We start from the raw sequence: 24,485 nt of genomic DNA on the forward strand, positions 1-24,485 counted from the left end.
GAGAGGTCAATTGTAGATCGTCTAAGGTTAAAGGTTTTGGGGTTAGGAGTAGAAACCACAGAATCAGGTAGTACATTCCAGGCATTGATTACTCTGTTGCTGAAGTCGTATTTTTTGCAGTCAAGTTTGGAGCTGTTGACATTTAGTTTAAATCGATTTCGTGCTCCTGTGTTGTTATGGTTGAAGGTGAAGTAGTCGTTAACAGGTAGGACATTTTGGTATATGATTTTATGAACTATAATTAAGTCGGAATGGAGACGACAGAGTTGTAACTTGTCAGATATCAGAGGTTTCTGAGAAGACAACAGGATAGTATAGTATAGTATATGATAGTATAGTAAAAGGAAACAAGCCTCTTAGGGGTTTGATGCCAATCTCAGCCCGTATAAAACCAAAGATTTGGGGAAATTCACGGTGGGGTTTCAACGTCGCTTCATGGAAGCTGTGTTAGAGTTGGGGTGCTCAAAAATGCCAACCCGAAACCTGATTCCTGCCTTGCTAAAAACTCTTTGCCAGACACTGGTGAGCTGATTTCTCTCTTCTATAATGAATTTCCTTTCTAAGTGCAATGGAATGCCATTAGACTGAAGATGGCACCTTTCCCGGAACTTTATCTTCTTTTACCATCAGAGAAAAAAGTACTCCCTGACATTATTATGTCATTATTATTATTATTATTATTATTATTATTATTATTATTATTCAGATGGCTTTCTGCTTTATACTGAATTTCATAATAAAGAGTGTGATTTTAAATTTAAATAGTGGGTTTTTAGTAGGTGGTTTAACTCCGAAAGCCCGGGAATAGAACAGCAAGATTTATTGAAAGGGGACGGAGCTGCAAGAATTTCCATCATTCAACAATTTCCCACTTTGAAACATATAGATATGGTTTTCCTTCATTCCTGCATACTATCTAAATGGAAATCTAATGAAAGTCACATTAACAATTTTCCCAATATCACAATGGTGTTATATATATATTTATTTATTTATTCGATTTTTATGCCGCCCTTTCTCCTTAGACTCAGGGCGGCTTACGACATGTTAGCAATAGCACTTTTTTAACAGAGCAAGGCTATTGCCCCCACAATCCGGGTCCTCATTTTACCCACCTCGGAAGGATGGAAGGCTGAGTCAACCTTGAGCCGGTGATGAGATTTGAACCGCTGACTTTCAGATCTACAGTCAGCTTCAGTGGCCTGCAGTACAACACTCTACATGCTGCGCCACCCCGGCTCTAATGTTTTTACATTTATTCTGGTTGTGAGATGATCCTTTGTGTTCAGGTCTGGCCTCAGAAGGATAATGTAGCACTTGGGGATGAAGATGCAACCTAGCAGACCAGCACTGGAGGCCAGGATGGAAAAGACCTGAACAGCCACCATGTATTTCCCTTTGGTGCTCAGGTAGGTGGGCACAAAGGTCACCCAGACACTGCAGAAGACCAGGATGCTGAAGGTGATCAGCTTGGCTTCGTTGAAGGCCCCAGGCAGATTCCTGGCCAGGAAAGCCACTGTGAAGCAGATGGCAGCCAGGAAGCCCATGTAGCTGAGAGTGATGTAGAACATGACAACAGCCCCTTCGTTGCATTGCAGGATGATTTCTCCATGCTGGGAATGGAGGTCAGAGTCCGGGAAGGGGGGAGAAACTCCCAGCCAGACGGAGCAGATGATAATTTGGACAGCAGAGCAAGACAGGATGATGGAGTTGGCCAAGCTCTTCCCCAACCATCTCTTCACTTGGTTTCCTGGTTTTGTGGCCAGAAAAGCCAGCACCACCATGATGGTTTTGGCCAAGAGAGAAGAAACGGCAACTGAAAAGATGATGCTGAATGCTGTTTGTCTGAGAAGGCAGGTGGCTTTCCTTGGTTGACCAATGAAGAGAGAAGAAGACAAGAAGCAAAGCAGGAGTGAAACCAGGAGGATGTAGAACAGGTCCCGGTTGCTGGCTCTGACAATGGGAGTTTCTAGGTACTTGATGAAGATGATTAAAACAAGGCCAGTGGTTAGGAAGAAGAGTAGGGCAAAAGAGACCAGGATAATGCCCAGATTTTCTTCATAAGACAGGAAGGTTATAACTTTGGGGATACATTGGACTCTGTCCTCATTAGGATATTTATCATCTGGACACTTGGTGCATTTTTCTGTATCTGAGAACGCAAAAAGAAATTTTCTTTAATATCCTGTCCTTTCTTCTTACAAGAAGTACCTTCTTTGGATAACAGTTGATACCATGGGCAATTTCCAAGAAGTATTTTTAATGAATTCATTGAAAAGTGCATAAGGATAAATATTTTTTTTTAAAAAAAGGTGTAGCTACGCATATGAAGTTGAGGGGAGTCCTAAGTTGTTAATTATTTCCTGGGTAATGTGTAGAAACTTCATAGGAACCTACATTATTAGACATTAATAATGAATCATAACATCTTTTTAGCCAAATATCCTTAGTCCTTCCCCATTGCAGTTAATATACGGGTCCTGGAGGATGCCTACATTATCCAATAACATCTGTAAGCAATATGCAATTAAGGAGAAACTTCCTAACAGTGAGAAGAATTAACCAGTGGAACAGCTGGCCTCCAGATGTTTTGGGTTCTTCAATATTAGAGGTTTTTCATAAGAGACTGGACAGTCACTTGTCTGAAATGATATAGGTTTTCCTGCTTGAACAGGGGTAGGATTAAAAAACCTCCAAGGTCCTTCCACTTCTATTCTGATTGATTGATTGATTGATTGATGTACAAGACTGGCAGAATATTTCTGACATCCACAGCACCACATTATTGACCAGTGACACCTCTTAATTGTCAGGTCGTTCAGAAGGTGGACCTGAAACAATTCATCAAGTTTCAAAGATCTGAGATGTTCCTAGAAAGATAAACCTATCAGCACTTATTCAAACTTAAAAGTGTAAGATATATTTTCTCTGCTGTTAGTAAAGCTTGCCCAGTCTGCCACCCCCTCCTCCCGTCTCTTCCCAGCCCTCCTTCAAAATCTTTTTGATTTACTTCCTTTTGGATAAGAAATTGTGCAGGCTAAAAAATCCAGATTTGCTCCAATCTGCCTTTTAACTGGCACTTTCATAAAAAGGTTCTGGATGGATCCAGTTCCACAAAGCCTCCCATTTTCCTCAGTGTCACCCACCTTCCTGAGTGGAGAAGGTCCCCTCCGGACAAGGAACGCAGTCGTAGCAGCAAACTGGCTCTCCTTCTCGAGCCCTCTTGACAAATCCAGGATGACAACTTTCCACACATTTGGACTCAGGCAGGGACTGAGCAGAAAAAAGAGAATGTGTTAGGAAATATGTTGAGACTCCCCATCCATAAAAAAAAGAGGTAGAAATGGATGGAGACAATTAGCTCTGGTCTTCACTGAGGTAAACGTGAAATCTTTGACTCCTTCTAAACAGATGCAGGAGATATAACAACTGGTAGATTCTTCATTTAATTCCTCCCTTTTGCTATAATGTTACAATAAAGTACTTTTTTATTTAATAAATTCAGGAGGATGGAATCGCAGAAAAAAGATTTAAGTCTGATGATATATATTCATATTAAAAGTGAGATGAAAGTTTATTGTAAAAGGTTTAGGAAACTTTTATTTCATTCAGTTATTTAATGTGGAATAAAACTGTGATGAAGAAAGAAACCTCTGACCAGTAAGATCTTGAAAGATTTCCATAAAATATGGCAAAGCTGCTCCACTTAGGTCCTGTCTATTGAAGAACCTCCATTAGATGACACCAACTGGCATGGAAGACCAACCACCCTGGAGACTCTAGGCTTTCCCCACTTGAAATGGGACCTCAGGCTTTGGAAAAAGAGAAAAGACAGCAAAATTTCTCCCACCTTATTGAGCAACTTTAGTCGTGAAAGAACACGTTGGGGGACAGAAAATCTCTCTCTTATAAAATATGCCAGAATCCCTTCCTTGACATCCCCCTTGGGGAGAATCCAATGGCCGACAATGATCATATCTGTTTTTATCTCTCCCTTTTGGTCCAAGTACAGTTCTAGTTGTGAAAAGTTCCAATATTCATTCTTCTCCAGAAAGGGATGAAACTAGAATGGGAACATCCAGGAATTTGAAACAGGAAAAACTTTGTTTCTTATCCCACATTGAATCTTTCTTCTACAATTGTCTAATATCCAAATATGGTTAAATAAAACTGCCACTATCTTCAAAAGTGAATGAAAAAGTTTGAGAAAAAATTGTCAATCATATACTGACAAAATATAGAGAAAATATAAATGACACAATTGGTCAACTAGAGAGAACATTCTAGAACTTATGACAAATAAAATGAACAGAGAGGATAAAAAGATGATTTATAAACTCTTTAGAAACCACAGGTAGCGTTATGCCGGGCTCTTGGCAATCAACCCCCAGTGGGTTTAGAATAAATTTCAAACACATGCACAGTCTCAAAGAAATTTAAGCAAATTTAATAAGCAATGCTTATAAACACAAGCTTTGGAGGAATCAAATTCCTCTCACCTGAAATAGTCCTTGAATGTGGCAGTTTGTCAAAACAAAAAAGCAGATAAGACAGCTGTGAATCTCCACAGCCACACACACCAGATAATTCTCAAGAGTTCTTTAACTGGGAAGTTCCGGAGGATCCTTTCTGAGTTTCTTTCTCTCCCATTATGCAACTGCAGGATTCTCCCTTCTCATCTGATCCTTCCCTAGGCAGCCTCTCTTCTCATCCCACAGATACCATTACACTTCCTAAATTCCATATTTTTGGATTATAAGAGGCACTTTCTCTCCCCCCAAAAAGAGGGTGGAAACGTTGGTGCATCTTATACACTGAATGCAGCCATTTTTGGCCTCCCTAAGGCCAGCTCCATGTGAAAACAGGTGTGTAGAGGGTTTGGGAGGTCTGAGAATGATCCTGATGGCTGATGGAGGGCAAAAACTTTTTTCTTATTATCTCTTCGAAATCTTGGTGTGTCTCATGCACAGATGCATCATATAGTCTACACTGGAAGTTCTAAAGATGTTGGATAACCACTTGTCTGAAGTGGTGAAAGATTTCCTGCCTAAGTAGGAGGTTGGATTAGAAGACCTCCAAGGTCCCTTCGAACTCTGTTATTCCATGTCCTAATACAGGGATCCTCAAACTATGGCCCATGGGCTGGATATAGCCCACAAATGCAAAGTATCCAGCCCACAGAGTGGTTGAATTAAGACCCACCCTGTATCCCGCCCCTCATCGTTGGCCTTATCTTCCCGTGACCATCTACACCAGCGGCACTTCTTTCACTGGTTGAGCTGACCTTCTGATGACACAGATGCTGTTATTGAGTGAATAGGGGAGGGGCTGCTTTGAAAAGTAGCCCTTTAAAAGTGGGGGGGGACGTCTCCATGTCTTCTAGCTTTTTCAAAATCAACTGAAATTGGCTAACACTAATTCTAGTGCAACTGCAATATAATGCCTGAAGGAGAATTCACCCACTGCTTTGGTTCTTGCCATAAATAAAGTACATCCACCAAATTGGTTACTGAACATGTGTATGGATACATATGCACAAGTGTGGCAAACAGCAATCAGTTTGAATTCTCCTTCCGGCTTAAATTCCCAAATAACTAAAGGAAGGAGGCTGGCCTCCCCTCCCTCCCCTGGCTGTCTCCCCTGCTGGCAGGCACTCACAGCTCTGCAAAGCCAGAAGCCTTTGGCTAGAACCGAAGGGGAAGGACCCACGTGGGCCCCTTGAGAGGAGAAGGGAGGGGCCTTGATTGGCAGCTTCTCTCAGCCTCTCATGACTTCTGTGCTCTATGATCAGGAGTTATTTTAAAAGAAATCCTGTTCCTTTCATTCTTTTTTTAATGGTCTATTTTGAGGAGCTGAAGCTGCTGTTGTAATGATGTTAGGCAAGTAAGTTTGTGTTCTTTTTCCCTTCTCTGGGGGGTGTCTTATTAAGTTAATAGATTCCTCGGGGTGAGCAAGTACAGCTTAGGAAGGAGAAAGGAAAAAAGTTGGACTGTTAAATTAGCCACGCCCACCCAGTCACATGACCGCCTAGCCACGCCCACCCAATCGCATGACCACCTGCCTGATCCAGCCCCCCCAACCCTGTGAGGTTCTATGAATCGCCCCCCTGTTTAAAATGTTTGAGGACCCTCATTCTAGTATTAACCTGGGGGACAAGATATATGTATGTGGTTTTGTCTGTTTTTAAATGCACAATTTTTAAAAAATGTTTCATCTATTTTTGTTTTGTCTTTGTAATATTTCAATTTTTTGAAGCTTGTGTTTTACCTTTTTGAATTAGAATTTAATGAGCAGAATATCAAGTTTGCAGAAAAAATATTTATGATTTCCAGACAGAGAAGGGTGCAGGAGTAAAAAGCAGTAGAAAAACATCTGTTTTTTAGCAACTAGGACTTGACTAACAATAGAGTCTCCTATAAGAGCATTAATGATGGACTGGAAGAAAGATGATGGATATCAAACTTGATATGCATGTTTGTTAAAATGACCTCAAAATCGCAGTTAACTGGAAACAGAATATGAGTCAGCATGGAGATGTTCTTGGAAAAAAGGCAATTACAGCCATAAGAATCTCAGGAAGTGGACGTTCTGGCTTGCAGGCACCAAGTTAGAGGAGAATTTGCAAAAAATCTACATCAAATTCAGGGAAAGACAAATGTAGTATTTTTCAGGGTATAAGTCACTCCGGACTAACAGACATACCTACCTTTTCAGGGGAGGAAAACAAGGAAAAAAATCTTCCTCTACCTCCCAGAAATTTGCCTCCTTGCAGCAAGCAGCCCGTTTCAGCTTCAGCACAGCCTGAGTAGCACAAGCAGATAATTGTCGGTTGGATCGGCCTCATCAGCTGTTTCAGTCTGCAAGGATTGCCATAGGCTATTGCCACCTCTGCACGCTCCATTTTCTGGGTGGTGGGGATCAGAATGGGTGGAAAATGGGGGCAGAGGCAGCAATGAGAGGCAGCAATGTGAATCTCTAAGCCTGAAATAGCTGATGGTTGGGTAGCTGCTTGCGTTAATCAGGCTGTGCTGAAGCTGAAACAGGCTGTTTACTGTTTGCTGCAGGGAGGCAAATTGCTGGGAGGCAGAGGCCAAAGGGTGGGGGCCGGTGGGTGGGTGGGGGCCACATTCCATGTATAAAATGGACCAAAATTGTCATCCTCTTTTGTGGGGGGAGCAGTATTGGGTTGCTACTGGTATGGAAAAGGACGGCGCATTGGTAGCATAAGTTGAGCTGCGTGCTCATCTTTGATTGTCCTGCAGGGGTGACCGCATGTCGCAGCGAGATTTTGTGTTCATCTTATACTCTGAAAAATATGGTAAGCTGCTCTTAGAGCTGCTCGTAGCCTTGAGGAAAGAGAAGGAGAGATGAAGATCGGGAGGAGTCTGGGAACCCCTTTTCCAACTGATACCATCTCTCGATTGAAGAGGGGAGGATGCATCCCTCTTCTAATCACCGACACATGTTACACACGAGCCTAAGATCTGCTCACTGTTATTCCAGAGTGTCAGACATGGAAAAATTAACTCAGTTCCAAGAGAGGAGATTTTAGCTGAATGAGAGAGAAAAATACCATAAAAGGATGAGCTGTTTTAGAGCTGAGCCAGGAAAGCAGAGAAGTTCAGTCTCCTCTTCATGGATTCTCTGGATGCAAAGACAGAGCAGCCATCAGTCAGAGAAGCTTTAACTGGGATTCCTGCAGAGAGGATAGGTTGGGCTAGATGGTCTCAGGGGTCTCCTTCAAATTTATAAAGGTAAAATTCCACAATGCTAGTCACAAACCTATGCATACAGGATTTTATTTTTTAAAAAGAAGACAGCATTTTCAAATTAACAGTGTTTAACGTCGAAATGCCATGGTATCTAAAGGGTTAAATAAGGTTCAGGAGGAAAGTGTTTTTAATAGGAAAGTGAATACAAGAACAAGGGGACACAATCTGAAGTTAGTTGGGGGAAAGATCAAAAGCAACATGAGAAAATATTATTTTACTGAAAGAGTAGTAAATCCTTGGAACAAACTTCCAGCAGACATGGTTGGTAAATCCACAGTAACTGAATTTAAACATGCCTGGGATAAACATATATCCATTGTAAGATAAAATACAGGATATAAGGGCAGACTAGATGGACCATGAGGTCTTTTTCTGCCGTCAGTCTTCTATGTTTCTATGTTTCTAGGGTGGGTTCCTACTGGTCCAGTCCAGGCACTCCTGGTACTGGTCTCTGGTGGCAGTCATTTCCCCCCCAATTTCTTTGAATATTTTTTGATTTTAGGGGGATGTATTTAATTTTTTTTCCTTCTGGGCATGTGCAGAAGTTGAGTTCCAGCAGTAGAGATGTGGTTGCCATGTGTTTCTTACTTTTTCTTTTCTTGCCCCATTGTGTAGCCAAGGGTGTGTGTGTGCGTGTTTGCAAGTGGAAGTGAAGGCTCTGTCTCTTGGACTGCCTTTGCCATAATGTATTTAATGTGGACCAGTGATCTCGGCCTTTCCATGCCTCTGTGTGCATAGGCACGACTTCATTTGCCTCAAGGGTATTGAATTGGGGCTGTTTCGGGTAAGGAACCACTTGAGGAAGAAATGGGACTATCTTGAAAGTGCCCTGAGATGTGCAGAGTGAATTCCCAGGTGACGGATTCGGGAGAGAAAGCTCTTGCTGTGAGAAAGCTCTTGCTCTTGGAGCTGTGAGTTCCGCCACCTATTTACTGGATCCGTGTCCCTCCTGGTTGCTTTCGTCCAGCAGGGAGGCAACACAGAGCTGGGTCCAGGAGATTCTCAATGCTTCTTTAAGGGGGGTACCTTTCTGGCTCCCTACAAGGAGGCACTTGTGTGCCCCCTCCTCAAGAAGCCTTCCCTGGACCCAGCTGTACTTAATAACTTCCGTCCAGTCTCCAACCTTCCTTTTATGGGGAAGGTTGTTGAGAAGGTGGTGTCTCTCGAGCTCCAGCAGTCCTTGGAAGAAGCTGATTATCTAGGCCCTCAACAGTCAGGATTCAGGCCCGGCTACAGCACGGAAACTGCTTTGGTCACACTGATGGATGATCTCGGGCGGGTCCGGGACAGGGGTTTATCCTCTGTTCTGGTGCTTCTTGACCTCTCAGCAGCTTTCAATACCATCGACCATGGTATCCTTCTGTGACGGCTGGAGGGGTTGGGAGTGGGGGGCACTGTTCTTCAGTGGTTCTCCTCCTACCTCTCTGGCCAATCACAGTCGGTGTTAGTGGGGGTCAGAGGTCGACCTCGAGGTTTCTCCCTTGTGGGGTGCCTCAGGGGTTGGTCCTCTCCCCCCTATTATGAAACCACTGGATGAGATCATCCAAGGGCATGGGGTGAAGTATCATCAGTACTCTGATGACATCTCCACCCCATGTTAGGGTCTGGATGGGTGTCAACAGACTCAAACTCAACCCTGAAAAGATGGAGTGGCTCTGGGTTTTGCCTCCCAAGGAACATTCCATCTGTCCGTCCATTGACCCCCTCGGAGAGGGTTTGCAATTTGGGTGTCCTCCTCGATCTACAGCTAACATTGGAACACCATCTCTCAGCTGTGGTGAGGAGGACGTTTGCCCAGGTTTGCCTGGTGCACCAGCTGCAGCCCTATCTGGACAGGGAGTCTCTCCTCACAATCACTCATGCCGTCATCACCTTCCTAGATACGCCCATGTCTCGTCAACACTCTGTGATTTGCATTGGTTGCCGATCAGTTTCTGGACACAATTGCAGCCCTATTTGGACAGGGAGTCTCTGCTCACAGTCACTCATGCCCTCATCACCTTGAGGTTCGACTACTGCAAGGCTCTCTACATGGGGCTACCTTTGAAAAGTGTTCGGAAACTTCAGATTGTGCAGAATGTGACTGCGAGAGCAATTATGGGCCTTCACAGATACGCCCATGTCTCATCAACACTTCGCAGCCAGCACTGGCTGCCAATCAGTTTCGGGTCACAATTCAAAGGGTTGATAATGAGCTATAAAGCCCTACCTACATGACCGCCTTCTGCCGCATGAATCCCAGTGGCCGATTAGGTCCCACAGAGTTGGCCTTCTCCGGGTCTCGTTGACTAAACAATGTCTTCTGGTGGAACCTAGGGGAAGAGCCTTCTCTGTGGCGGCCCCGGTCCTCTGGAATCAACTCCCCCCCGGAGATTCGAACTGCCGCCACCCTCATCGCCTTCCACAAGATGTTGAGACCCATTTATGTCGTCAGGCATGAGGGGATTGATGCCCCCCATTCTGACTAGTAGGGCATGAGTGTGGTTCAATTGTGTAGCTTGCCTGTTTTTTAATGATAGTGGGTTTCTTAACTTTGTTTTTTAACATTAGATTTGTTTTATATCACTATTGTTGTGAGCCACTCCGAGTTATTATTATTTTTATTATCATCATCATTATTATTATCATTATTATTATTATTGCACAAGGAGGACTTTAGGAGAGCATTTCAGATTCTAAGATGGCGATTGCCAGCAAAAGCCATTTCTGTTTTAATACCACATTTTTTAAAAAATATTTTTTATTATTTTTCCAAAAGACAGACAAAAAATAAACAACATTAAACATTTAAGGAGCTACCATTGCTCCGCTTGTCATAGAACTAATACAGAAAGAAAAAACCCTAATTATTGTCAGATCGATACAGAAATGTCACACATGCACATTACATTCTTATTACGTTTAACTCTATATTCTTTATGTTAATTAAATTTCTTTATCTATAAAATATCATATAATTATTCAAAAAAAATAAAAAATAAAATATATAAATAAATAACGCTTCAACTTTATCACACTATAAAATTGTTTTAAATCTATTTCATTCTACCTTATAAACCTTCAGAATAATGAATTCAAATAGTTATAAATTCTTACATATTTAATTTTTAATACTATTTTTAAAATTCCACCATTCATATACTTTATCCCATATTTTATAAAATTCTGTTTCAGCTTGGTTGTTCAAATGTTTTGTCATCATGTCTAATTCTGCACATTCTATAATTTTTTTAAATACCTCTACATCTTTTGGTATTTCTTTTTCTTTACATTTCTGTGCAAATGAAATTTGTGCCGCAACCAATATATGTATTATCAAATAATAAATTTCTTTTTTATACTTTGTATTTGAAATACCCAATAAGAAGAATTTGGGAGATTTTTTAATCTTCTCCTTTGTTATTTCATTTATCCATTTCTCTACTTGGTTCCAAAAGATTTTAGCCTCAGAACATGTCCACCATGTATGGTAGCATGTGCCAATTTCTTTTTTACATTTCCAACAAACAGGTGAAACTGTCGGAAACATCTTGGAAATTCTATATGGTGGGAGGTGCCATCTATAAAACATCTTGATTTGATTTTCTTTAAAAGAAATTGATTTTGTTATTTTCCAGTTATACACCCATATCTTTTCCCATGTTTCTAAATTTATCTCTTTGCCAAAATTTTTGCACCAACTGATCATGTTGTCTTTCAATATCCAACCTATTGTTCTATGATTTATTAAATATTTATATACATTTCCAATTAACTTCACTTGATTTTGGAATAGTAATTTACCTAATATATTATTTTCTTTTCTGAAAATATATGTTTTTATATCCATTTGATATCTAGAACTAATCTGTATATATTGCCACCAATCTAAGTCGATACGTAATTCTTGTAGTTCTTGCTTTGCTCTTAATTTTAATTGATTATCCAATAAGTCTCTATATTTCCAATTCTTTCCTTCTTTTTTAAAATTCGGATGTGTGATGGCTTCAATAGGTGAAATCCATTCTGGCATTACTAAGAAATGGCTTTTCTTTATTTCAATCCATACATCCATCAATGCTTTTTTAATAATATTACAGTGGTACCTCAAGATACGAACCCCTCGTCTTACGAACAACTCATGATCAGAAAAAATTTGCCTCTTCTTACGAACGTTTTTCGGGTTACGAACGCCAAACCCGAACTTCCGGGTTCGGCGTTCGGAGGCTCTTGGGAAGCCGCCCGGCTGTTTTAAAAGGTGACCGCCGGGCTGGGGGGCTTCCCAGCAGCCCCCCGAACCCCGAACTTTTGCCGAACTTCTGGGTTCGGGGTTCGGGGGGTGCTGGGAAGCCCCCCAGCCCAGCGGTCACCTTTTAAAATAGCCGCGCGGCTTCCCAGGAGCCTCCGAACACCGAACGCGGAAGTTCGGGTTTGGCGTTCGGCTGCGGGAGGCTCCTGGAAAGCCGCCTGGCTGTTTTAAAAGGTGACAGCCGGGCTGGGGGGCTTCCCAGCACCCCCCAAACCCCGAACCCAGAAGTTTGGCAAAAGTTCGGGGTTCGGGAGGTTGCTGGGAAGCCCCCCAGCCCGGCTGTGAAATGCCTCTTGTAGCAGCTGCTAGAGCCGCCGGCATTTCACCTTCCCTCCCAGGCAAAAAGATGCCGGGGAGAGGGGCACGCCTTCCACCTGGAAAGTCCTGTCCCATCATCCCAGAATGCCGGCCTTTTTGCCTGGGAGGGAAAGTGAAATGCCGGCGGCTCTAGCAGCTGCTACGAGCGGCATTTCACTTTCCCTCCCAGGCAAAAAGATGCCGGGGAGAGGGGCACGCCTTCCGCCTGGGAAGTCCGGCCCCATCATCCCAGAATGCCGGCCTTTTTGCAAAGGAGGGAAAGTGAAATGCCGCTCGTAGCAGCTGCTAGAGCTGCCGGCATTTCACCTTCCCTCCCAGGCAAAAAGATGCCGGGGAGAGGGGCACGCCTTCTGCCTGGAAAGTCCTGCCCCATCATCCCAGAATGCCGGCCTTTTTGCCTGGGAGGGAAAGTGAAATGCCGCTCGTAGCAGCTGCTAGATTAGATTAGATTAGATTTATTGGATTTACAGTGATCCCTCGGTTAGCGCGGGGTTTACGTTCCAAGACCTCCCGCGCTAACCGATTTCCGCGTTATACTGGATGCAGAAGTAAAAACACCATCTGCGCATGCGCGCCCTGGCCGCACATGCGCAGAAGGTGGAGCAACGCAAGTTCGGAGGCTGGCAATGCAATGGTGATTTTTCCGGGCTCCTTGCCGCTACCCCCCGCCCGCCCGATTCGCCCCGCTCACCGGCTTTCTTGGGGCAGCGCTGGCGGCAATGGCAACCCTCCCTCCTTCCCTTCTCTCCTTCCTCTCACCGGCTTTCTTGGGGCAGCGCTGGCGGCAATGGCAACCCTCCCTCCTTCCCTTCTCTCCTTCCTCTCACCGGCTTTCTTGGGGCAGCGCTGGCGGCAATGGCAACCCTCCCTCCTTCCCTTCTCTCCTTCCTTCCCTCCCTCCTTCCCTCCTTCCCTTCTCTCCCTCCCTCCTTCCCTCCTTCTCTTCTCTCCCTCCCTCCCTCCTTCCCTCCTTCCCTTCTCTCCCTCCCTCCTTCCCTTCTCTCCCTCCCTTCCTCCTTCCCTCCTTCTCTTCTCTCCCTCCCTCCCTCCTTCCCTCCTTCCCTTCTCTCCCTCCCTCCCTCCTTCCCTTCTCTCCCTCCCTCCCTCCCTCCTTCCCTCCTTCTCTTCTCTCCCTCCCTCCTTCCCTCCCTTCTCTCCCTCCTTTCTCAAAAAGCACTTAAACTGTAACTGTACTGTACTGTACTGTGTAATGACAGAATAAAACCCCCCAGCCCTCACCTGTGTTTGAATTTCATTCATTCACTCAGTCATTCATTCATTCATTCTTCTGTACAGACTGTGTGCCACTCAGTCCCAACACTTTTAACCCATAAATTACCATTTCCCATCCCCTTAATTACCATTACTGTACACATTGAATAAGACTCTTAAGTTATGAACAATAACATATTTATTTACATTTTTTGGGGTGGGGTGGGGGTTAGCATAACTGGGATAACTAGGGATCTTCTTCTATCACCATTTCTACAATGGACGCTGCAGGTGATGGTGTGACAGACCTCTTGGTTTTTGTGACAAACATGGTCATGGGCAGTTGTTGGCGCCGTTTCTTTTTCTGGGCTAACATGGATCTGTATGGTGCAAAGATGTTGTCAAGGGAGGCGTTAAACTGTATAGAGCGAGTCATGTTGGGATCCCAAAGTTCCACCATGCGTTGTACATTTGAAGTAGCTCTGTTCAAGCCGCTCAAGCGTTAGGCCAACATCTTCTTCTTCCTCAGCTTGTTCAGCTTCCGCTTCCTCCTCTTCTTCACTCGCTGACCTGGTCAGCTCCTCCAGATCTTTGTCTGTCAGCGGTAGGCCATGCTCATCAAGCAAACCATTGACTTCCTCTGGTGTCATGTCAACGAAGCCTTCTCCACCCAGTGCCTGTGCCAGCTTCACAGAGGTCTGGACTGCAGCATCTTGGATTTCTTCGGGAGCAAATCCCTTGTAATCATGCACCACTTCTGGCCACAATTTCCTCCAGCAGGCATTCATTGTCTGTGTCTTCATATCCGTCAAGGCATTCTGAATGTTCTTCAGACAAGATGCAATTGTGTACTGATGCCAGTAGGCCTTCAATGTGAAGTTGTCATCAGCATCCATTGCTTCCACGATGCTTCCAAGAGAATTGCGCGTGTACAGTGCCTTAAATGCACGGATAATACCTTGATCCATCGGCTGGATAAGCGATGTGGTGTTTGGTGGCAAGAATTCAACTTGCACCCCATCATGTTCATGGTCCAGGTGATCATGGCCGCCAGCATTGTCCATTAGGAGAAGCACTTTGAAATCGATTCCTTTGCGAGCCAAATACACCTCCACCTGTGGGATGAAGCACTGATGAAACCAGTCCCGCGTGAGGGGTTTTGTAATCCATGCTTTAGGATTATGCATCCAGTACACTGGCAATGAATTCTTGTTTCTGTTCTTGAGGGCTCTTGGATTTCGTGACTTATAGATTAGCCCTGGCTTCAGCAAAAAGCCTGCTGCATTCCTACACATGATCAAAGTCACTCGATCTTTCATGGCCTTAAAGCCAGGGGCTTTGGCTTCATCTTGCATCAAGAAAGTCCTTGAAGGCATCCTCTTCCAGAACAGGCCTGTTTCGTCCATGTTGAACACCTGTTCTGGAAGGTAGCCCCCTTCTGCAATTATGTCTTTAAACGTGCGCTGGACAAAGTTTTCTGCTGCACCTGTATCTGCTGAGGCAGCTTCTCCGTGCAATGACACACTCTTCAGGCCATAGCGCCGTTGAAATTTCTCAAACCACCCTTTGCTTGCTGTGAATGTGGCTGGGGCTGAGGCTGAGGCTGAGGCTGAGGCTGCAGAATGACAGGAAAGGGAGAGAGAAGTGACTTGAATGAAAGCATAAAGAGTAAATGCCCACCTCCTTCCCTCCTTCCTTCCTTCCTTCCTTCCTTCCTTCCCTCCCTCCCTCCTTCCCTCCCTCCTTCCCTCCCTCCCTCCTTCCTTCCCTCCCTCCCTCCTTCCCTCCCTCCTTCCCTTCTCTCCCTCCTTCCCTCCTTCCTTCCTTCCCTCCTTCCCTTCCCTCCTTCCCTTCTCTCCCTCCCTCCCTCCTTCCCTCCCTTCCTTCCCTCCCTCCTTCCCTCCCTCCTTCCCTCCTTCCTTCCCTCCTTCCCTGCTCCTTCCTTAAAAAACACTTAAATACAGTATCTAATGACAGAATAAAAAACCCCAGCCCTTACCTGCGTTTCCCTCATCTGCATCGCCTTCTTCTGTGTCTTCAAGACGGTTGTACAATTGTTGTGCCTTGGTCCTTATAGTGTTGGTATCCAAAGCAATGCTCTTTTTGCGGCAGTCTTGTACCCACAGGGACAAAGCAGCTTCCATCTTCATAAGCCGTTTGTTTCTAGGCGTCACCATTCTTTTTGCAGCCTTGTTGAATGCCATCAGAGAACTTTGCCTTATCTTTTTCTCGTCGTCCCGAATGGTTCGCACACTCGATTCGTTGATCCCATACTGCCGACCAATATCTGCATAAGAGCGTCCCTCTTTCAGCATGTCCAAAATGTCAATTTTCTCTTTAATTGTGAGTATCCTCCTGGTCTTTTTAGCGTCGCCGCCTGCACTCCGTGCACAACGTTTAGGAGGCATCTTCCAACAAGTCTGAACAAGTTCCAACAGTTCAGTTGCAAAGCTTTTTTTTGCGTTTGCAACGATTGGTCGAGATTTTGGCCAATCAGCAATCAGTATGACGTCATCGGGCGGGAAAAACCGTGGTGTAGGAAAAAAAACGCGGACTTATTTTTTAATTAATATTTTTTGAAAAACCGCGTTGCAGCGTTTCGCACTAATCGAGAACGCGTAAATCGAGGGACCACTGTATATGCCGCCCCTCTCCACAAACTCGGGGCGGCTCACAACAACAATAAAAACAGTACATAATAACAAATCCAATGCCCACCAATCTAATTACAGTTTAAAATTAATAAATTCATAAAACAATCCCAATGTATATAAAAACAGACACACAGTCAATCAATCAATGGCAAAACAACATGGGCAAGGGGGAGATGTTTAGAGCCGCTGGCATTTCACCTTCCCAGGCAAAAAGAAGCCGCGGAGAGGGGCACGCCTTCTGCCTGGGAAGTCCGGCCCCATCATCCCAGAATGCCGGCCTTTTTGCGAGGGAGGGAAAGTGAAATGCCGCTCGTAGCAGCTGCTAGAGCCGCTGGCATTTCACCTTCCCTCCCAGGCAAAAAGAAGCCGCGGAGAGGGGCACACCTTCCCAGGCAAAAAGAAACCGCGCTGCTGCTCCAGTCGCCCGGTCCTCTCCTGCCTCCCGCGCCGATGTTCCCCACTGCGTCGGGGGCCGCCAGCCCCGAATCGGATGCACCCTCGCCGCTAGCGCTGCCACCGCACCCACTGCCCGCCCCATCATCGCTGGAGGTCTAGCCGGAGCCGGAGCCAGGTCCGCTCGGCCGCGCCTCCTCGCCCGCCGCCCAGCCGCCCAGGATGCTGACCTGCTACCTCGAGGCGCGCCCACCGCCAGCCCGATCCTGCGCCTCCTGCTTCCCCCCCCAGCCAAAAATACAAAGGCGGTCTGCCGCTCCTGCGAAACAATGGGAGGCTGAAGCTGCCGGCGGTTTCAGCCTCCCTTTGCTCCACGCTGCTCCGCCCTGCCTGTCATCCTGGCTCAAGCGGGCGGCGGCAGACCGTCTTTGTGTTTTTGGCTGGGGGGGGAGCAGGAGGACCTTCCTGACTCCCTTCGCCCAGCACTTCACCCAGGACAACAGGCAGAGCGAAGCAGCGTGGGGCAAAGGGAGGCTCAAGCCTCCTTCGGTGGTGGCGGCCGGCTTCCGGGTTTCTGAGTTTTGGGCTTGCACGCATTAATTGCTTTTCCATTGATTCCTATGGGAAACAATGTTTCATCTTACGAACTTTTCACCTTACGAACCTCCTCCCGGCACCAATTAAGTTCGTATCTTGAGGTACCACTGTATTTTTAAAATATGAATGTGTTTTTAACTTTTCATACCATATAAAAGCATGCCAACCCGCCATTAAGTTATGACCTTCTAAGTTAAGTAACCTTTGATTTTCTAAGGTCAACCACTCTTTTATCCATGTTAGGGCGGTGGCGTGATAATATAGTTTCCAATTTGGAAGGCCGAGGCCTCCTCTTCCTTTACGATCTTCTAATGAATTTTGTTTAATTCTTGGTTTCTTACCTTGTCATATAAATTTTTTAATTATCTTATTTAATTCTACAAAAAATTTTGATCCTGGATTTATTGGGATAACTTAAAAAAGGAACAAAATTTTGGGGAGAATATTCATTTTAATTGTAGAAATTCTTCCCACTAGTGATAATGGCAAGTTACTCCAAACTTCTAAATCTTTTTTAATCTGACCTAATAATTTTAAATAATTATCATTTTTTAAGGATATGGCTTTGGAAGTCATCCATATCCCTAAATATTTCACCTTTTTTGTAATTTTCATATTTGATAAATCTAACTATTTTCTCTGTGTCTCTGTCATATTTTTTGTTTGTGTCTTTTCTTTATTTATTTTCAATCCTGTGACATTACCATATTCTTCAATTAAATTTATTAACCTTGAAATGGATTCTGTAGGGTCTTTTAAAATAAAGACCACATTGTCAGCAAATGCTTGTACTTTATAAGTCTCTTTTTTAATCTTCAGTCCTTTTATTTCCTTATCTGCTCTTATTTTTATCAACAATGCTTCCAGAGTTAAAATAAATAGTAATGGTGATATTGGGCAACCTTGTCTTAGTTCCTCGTTGTATTGCTACTTTTTAGGTCTTCTCACTGTTTATTATGATTTTGGCTGATTGTTCAGAATATATGGCACCTATTATATTAAAAAACTTTGTTCCGACCTCCATCTTATTTAATTGTATTTTCATGAAATTCCAGTCTACATTATCAAATGCTTTTTTCGCATCTAAAAATATAAGTGACATTTGTTTTTCTGGATGTTGTTCATAACATTCTAGTGTGTTTATTATTATTCTTAGATTATTTTTAATTTGTCTTCCTGGTAAAAATCCATTTTGGTCACTATGTATCATATCATTTATAATACTTTTAAACCTATTAGCGAAAATGGATATAAAAATTTTATAATCTACGTTTAACAATGAGATTGGTCTATAATTTTCAATGTTTTCTTTTTCTGTTCCCACTTTACGTATTAAAGTTATTAAAGTTTCTGACCATGCTTTGGGTAATTTACCTTCTGTCATTATTTGGTTATATATCTCAAACATATTTGAAAAAAGTAGTTTTTATATCTAACTTATAAAATTCTACTGGTATCACATCTGGGCCCGTCACTTTGTTGTTTTTCTGGTTTTTTATATATTGCTTTAATTCCATTTCTGTGATGGGGTTATTTAATCTTTGTTGTTGTGTTTTGGTTAATACTGGTAAATCTATATTTTTCAAATATTCAAAAATTAAGTCCTCATTTATTTCTTCTCTCATATAATTGTCTATAAAATTCTAATACTATTTCCTTTTTTCCTTCTGTTCTATGTTTTATTTTCTCTCTCTTTTCTTAGTTTATATGACAACCATCTTCCTGGTTTGTTCAAAGTATTCTTGTTTTGCTCTCTTTATCTTTTCTACTATTGGTTCTTGTTCTATTAATCTCAATCTATGCCTTATTAGCTCTCTCTGATTTTTAACTTTGTCGTCATTATCCTCTTTTTGCATTAACAATTCCAATTTTTTGAGTTCTTCTACTAATTTTTCATAGCGTATTTTCTTTTCTTTGTTTTTTTTTTGCTATGAAAGATATTGTTAGCCCGCGTATATATGCCTTTGCTGTGTCCCATAAATTTTGAGGGGTAGTATCACTGTTTTTGTTTATTTTGAAAAAGATCTCTAATTCTTTCTCTATCCATTTTTTATAATCTGGATCTTTTATTATATTTCTATTCATTGACCAATTATTTATTTTCCTTTTGCCTTTCCAATATATAGATAAAGGATTATGATCTGCCCAGGTGCATGTCTCTATTTCTATTTTACTGATTTGTTCCATTATGTGGGCTGGTGCCCAATCCATATCAATCCTGGACCAGGTCTTATGTGGGTTAGAATAAAAAGTATATTATTTATCTTTTAAATGGTATTCTCGCCATATATCTTTTAATGATAGTTCTGTACTCATTTTCCAAAATGTCACAGGTAGTATCACCTTTTTTTCTTTTCTTTTCTTTTCCCAGTGTAGTCCATTTGATCATCGGGGATTGCATTAAAATCTCCTATTATTATCATATTTTCAATTGATAATTCACTTATTTTTTCGTGTAAATCTTTGTAAAATTGTTTTTGGTTATCATTTGGTGCATAAATTGAGACAATTACAAGAGGTTTTGTTTCTAAATCCAATTGTACCATCAAAATCCTTCCATCACTATCATTATATATTTCTTTAGATTCAATTAATTCATCTATATACATTGCCACTCCTCTTTTCTTTTGATTTGCCAGGCTAGTATATAATTTCCCCAATTTTGAATTGTTGAGAAGACTTTGTTTTGATTTTTTAATACAGTGGTACCTCGAGATAAGTGTTTAATTCGTTCCGGACCTGGGCTCTTAAGTCGAACAGTTCTTATCTCGAACGACTTTTCCCCATAGGAATTAATGTAAATAATTTTAATTGGTTCCAGCCCTCAAAAAACTCACAAAGTTAGTCTAAATTATGCAAAAATACATGTTTTTAATGAAGAAATGTACATGTACATATAAATGAATAATGAAGTTTCTTTCACTTAACTTGTAAACTTTCTTAAACTTTTAAATTTACATATGTTCAACTTCTCTGCCACCCAATCCTGTAGGACAGAGGTCCCCAACCCTTTTTGCAGCAGGGACCGGCTTTAAGCGATCAAGAGAGGAATGGGTGAATGAATGGACGGAGGGTGGGAAGGAAGGAAGGAAAGAGGGAAGGGACAGGAACAGAGGAAGGAAGGAAGGAAACTTATGAAAGGGGAGAGTAAGAGAGGAATGAGTGAAGGGAGGGAGGGAGGGAAGAAGGTGGGAAGGAGAAAGAAAAGAAGAAATAGAGGAAGGGAAGGTAAAAGAGAGAAAGAAAAAGAGCAAGAAAGAAAGCAAGAAAGCAAGAAAGAAAGGAAGAAAGAAAGAAAGAAAGAAAGAAAGGCTCACTGAGCATCTCTCACTCTCTCTCTCTTTCTATCCCTCTCTTTCTCTCTCTCCCCCTCCTGGACCTTTTCGCGCCTTTTCAATGCCCTTCCCTGTGCTTCGGAAGCCGCCGAACACCGTCAGAGGGGCGCGTCAGCGGCTTCCGAAGCACAGGGAAGCCACAGGATTTAGCGGCGAAGTGACGTGGATGGATGGAAAGCTGAAACGGGGCTGTTTCAGCTTTCCATTCCTTCACGTCCCTTCGCCGCTAGATCCTGTGGCAGCAAACATGCTTTGGGGGTTTGGCTGGGGGGGAGAAGAAGTAGGACCTTCCTAACTCTCTCCCCCCCCAGCCAACCCCCCAAAGCATGTTTGCTGCCACAGGATTTAGCGGGAAAGAGAAGAATGGAGAGAGAGCCGCGCGTGTGTCGTGGCTCTCTCAGGCTGCTCCGCCCGGGATGGGGATCCTCCGGAGGGGCGCACGGGAAGGGCTTAAGCCGCCGCCTTTTCCCTTCCCCTTCGGAGCCCGAGAGGTGAAAAAAGAAGCCGCCGCCTTTTCCCTTCCCCTTTGGAGCCCGAGAGGGGGAAAGAGAAGCCGCCGCCTTTCCCCTTCCCCTTCGGAGCCCGAGAGGTGGAAAGAGAAGCCGCCGCCTTTTCCCTTCCCCTTCGGAGCCCGAGAGGGGGAAAGAGAAGAATGGAGAGAGAGCCGCGCGTGTGTCGGTGTGTCGCAGCTCTCTCTCCATTCTTCTCTTTCCCCCTCTCGGGCTCCGAAGGGGAAGGGAAAAGGTGGCGGCTTAAGCCCTTCCCGTGCGCCCCTCTGGAGGATCCCCATCCCGGGCGGAGCAGCCTGAGAGAGCCGCGACACACACGCGGCTCTCTCTCCATTCTTCTCTTTCCCCGGATCGCTTGCTTTCCCAGGCAGCCGTCTTGCTGGCCGGGGAAGCAAGCGATCCGGGGAAAGAGAAGAATGGAGAGAGAGCCGCGTGTGTGTCGGTGTGTTGCGGCTCTCTCAGGCTGCTCCGCCCGGGATGGGGATCCTCCGGAGGTTTTAAAAGATCGCAGCCGGGTTGGGGGCTCGGGGGTTGCTAGAAAGCTCCCCCAGGTGGGCTGCGATCTTTTCAAACAGGCGCACCGCCTCTCCGCTGACTCCTGGCGAACTTCCCGGCTTTAGGAGTCAGCGGAGAGGCGGTGCGCATGTTTGAAAAGATCGCAGCCGGCCTGGGGGAACTTTCTAGCAACCCCCGAGCCCGGGTTGGGGGCTTGGGGGGGTGCTGGAAATGTCGGGGGCGCACGGGCGGTTGCGCGCGCTCCCGATCTCCCTGCTAGGCCCCTCGGAATTAAAAAAACAAAAGGCTTTGCCGGCGACAGTCCCCCTGCCACCGTTCAGATCCCCCCACCTCCAAGCAGAAGCCAAGGACCCCCAGAGTGGGGCGGCAGGGGAGGCGAACGCCTCTCCGCTTACCAAGTGCCGGGATACGAGCCGAGAGGAGCCGGGCGCTGGCTTGCCTTCCTTCCTTCCAGCGTCTTCGGAAGCTGCCGAAAGTGTCAGGGGGGTGCGGCTCCTCTCGGCTCGTATCCCGGATGTGAGCTCGGGAGGCGAACAAAAATGTCGCTCCCTTCCAAGCTCTTATCTCGAGTAGCTCATACGTAGAGCTGCTCGTATGTTGAGGTTCCACTGTATGAACTTGTAAAATATTTATCTGCGCTTTTTGTTTCGTGAGTTTGGTTAATATTTGATTTCTTTTCTTTGGATTATTCAATCCGTTTACATTGACTGAAAAAAATTTCAAGTCATGTGTCATCTTTATTTGTAGTATTTTTTAGCTTCTTTTGGTTCTCAGAGTCTCGTTTCTAGAACTAGTTCTTGTGAAATCTGTGATTGTTTCTTCTTCACTTCATGTATTTCTTCTCCTCCTCCACCTGTGGCCCCCGTCATATCTTCACTACTCTTTGGTTCTATCCGGAGTTGGTCAATCCTGTCCAATCCACTGCATGCTAAAAAGGATCTTGCTTGCTCCACACTTTCTATTTTCACTTTCGTTGATTGCCAAGTTAGAGTCAGGCCTTCTGGTGCCAACCATCTAAAAACAATATTCTTTTTAATTAAGATACTTGTAAGAAAATAATATTCTCTTCTGCTTTCTCTCACCCTTTTCGGAATTTGTTTCAAGATCGTGATTTCTTTTCCATTGCGTTGGAAAGTTTTGTTTCTTGTCAGTCTCAGTATCTCATCTTTGATTATTCTTCTTGAAAACTTAATGTGTACTTCTCTTGGTAGGTTATGGCGTCTTACATATCCAGTTTGGACTCTGTAAACTTCGTCAATTTCTGTTATCAGTTCTGCTGGATCTGCTTGCATAATTCCTCCTATTACTTTCGCCATTTTTGCAGATAAATCTTCGTCTCTTTCTTCTTCGATGTTTTGAAATCTCAGGCCATGTGATGCGGATTGGAGTTCGAGGTTGGTTATTGCTATGTCGAAACCTCTACGGGCATCGTAGTTGTGATCTTCATATTCTTCCACTTTCTGTCCCATAGCTTGAATTTTTTCTTCTGTTACTTTTATTCTTTTTTCACTTTCTTGTAGATTTTGTTGTATGACTTTTATGTTCCCATCCATTTCAGCCACATTTCCTTTTACTTCTGTTATTTCAGTTTTGAGTTCACCGATTTCTTTTTTGATCTCGTTTTTCATCTCTTTCATCTCTTGCCTCATTTCTTGCTTCATTTCTTCCAGGTACATTTTCATTTCCTCTTTGTTGGTTTCAAGTTGAGTTTTTGTCTGAGTTTGTGTCTTCTGCATAAAATCTTGGATACCTGCTAATGCATCTTGGATGGACTGGAAATTTGAGTCTGCAGGCAACTTTTCTTTCTCTTTTTCTTTCTCCTTGGCCAACATTGTAGTTATTGTTCTTTGTTGTAATGGAGATGATATTGGAGAAACTTTAGGTGTAGGAGTTGGAGTAGCTGTTTGTTTTCGGGTTGATGTTGTTGTGACCAAAGTCACGCTTTTTGCCCTGTATGAACCTTTCATATCTCAAAATCCTTAAAACTTATTATTCAGTATTTAAAACAATCACTTATTGTTTATAGTTAGTAATTAAATTTTAATATAATGGCTATTACAAAATATATAAAATTAAAAAAGGGATGTAAAGAATACCAATTTAACTTTGTTAACAATATAGGAGGGAAAAAGGAAAGATGAAGAAAATAAGGCAAAGGCAAAAAATAAAAAGAAAGAACAGAAAGAAAAAGAAAAAAAATATTAATTAAGAAATAAGAGAAAGGTTAATAATAATATGATTTTATTAATACCAAAACAAAAGGAATGCATATATATATATATATATATATATATATATATATATATATATATATATATATATATATATATATAAAGGAAGAAAAGAAGATCAATCTCTCAAATATCAAATCTAAGGTTATAAAAGGGAACCAGGTAAAGAAGGGGGGGAAATAATATTTCTAGCACATATTATGTTTTGAATTAATTAATAAAGAAAAAAGGGGGGAAGAGTAAGGAGAGAATTCAAAAATTATAAAAAAAGAAAGAAGGGAAAGGAAAAAACTATGAAATTATTTAATCTCAAAAATATATGTGTAAAAGTTTTAAAAAAGTAAAAAATGTAAAAATATATTTTAAACAATATTACTGGAAAAAAGGCAGAGAGAATATACGTAAAAAAGCAAACCAAAATTGTCAAAATACCAGTAAAAGGTGAAAAAAGTTGTTTAAAAAGAGAAAAAGAACAATTTTATTTTAATATCAATGTCCAAAAATGAAAACTCTAAATCAATATTTAGCATAGCGTTTATAAAGTTCAAATTTCAGTAAAATAAGTCTTTCTTCTTCAAAAGTAGAGATGCAAATCCTTATGCCTCTGATGTCAAAGATAAAATAGTCCTTATTGTTTTCTTTTAAAAAAAATCTCTTAAA

The sequence above is a fragment of the Erythrolamprus reginae genome, chromosome 12 (genome assembly GCF_031021105.1).
Source record: "Erythrolamprus reginae isolate rEryReg1 chromosome 12, rEryReg1.hap1, whole genome shotgun sequence".
Classification (NCBI taxonomy): Eukaryota; Metazoa; Chordata; class Lepidosauria; order Squamata; family Dipsadidae; genus Erythrolamprus; species Erythrolamprus reginae.